This window comes from Zootermopsis nevadensis, unplaced genomic scaffold, assembly GCF_977971745.1.
Source record: "Zootermopsis nevadensis isolate Lab colony 2312 unplaced genomic scaffold, Znev_1.0 Znev_ptg000003l, whole genome shotgun sequence".
NCBI classification, from domain to species: Eukaryota; Metazoa; Arthropoda; class Insecta; order Blattodea; family Termopsidae; genus Zootermopsis; species Zootermopsis nevadensis.
The window spans coordinates 15,263,412-15,264,256 of record NW_028259135.1 but is presented as its reverse complement, the minus strand read 5'-3'; positions in this window follow the sequence as shown (position 1 = coordinate 15,264,256).

The following is an 845-nucleotide window of genomic DNA, read 5'->3' as shown; positions in this document are numbered from 1 at the left end:
TCCTTCCATATCAGGTGATCGTAATCATATTACCTCATTTGATAATATATATAACCTCTATAGTACAAAAAGCATTGTTAACTAACCTAGTAATCAAACTAATCCTAATCCTAGTTCAAACAAGGGGCCCAGCAGATAGGCTTTCTGTCCTCTTCTCCCTTTTATCTGAAGATAAAAGCAGAATCCAGCTTTAAAATATTACAGTTTTTTAATTTTGTAATTTTGATGATTGACAAAGCTCTCTCCCCTCCCCCCAAATGTATCCTAAGCTTCACCTTCTCATTTCTATTACAATCAAGGCTCTGTCATCTTAGCCATAGCAGTGTAACCATCACAACTGGTATGGAGAAAATGCCACTATGATGAGGTTAATTTCATATTGAATAGAGTTCTTTCTAGATTTTGTTACAAATGGTTAAGAATGTTAAATGGAGCAAGGCCAGTACACATGTACACACTACTATTCTAAACCTGGAATATGTTTATCTGGAGTATGAAGTTTTCAAAATTATTTGTTACTGTTACGAATAAGTTTGAGAACGGAGTTTATGAGTATATTTGGACTTGAGAAGGATGAAGATACAGAAAGCAGAGAAAATTGTATGGGGATAAGAGAAATGCATACAGGATTTTGCATGGGAAACCTGAAGGGAAGAGACCACTTGGAAAACCAAGGTGTAACTAGTATCTTAGGGAACAGGTTTGGGCATGTGGATTGGATTCATCTGGCTCAGGATATGGACTGGTGGTGGGCCCTTGTGAAAACGGCAATGAAGATTTATACAAAAGATGGCAAATTTCTTGACTGGCAGACATGAATTAAGTCTAACCTGGAGGAAGGAAAT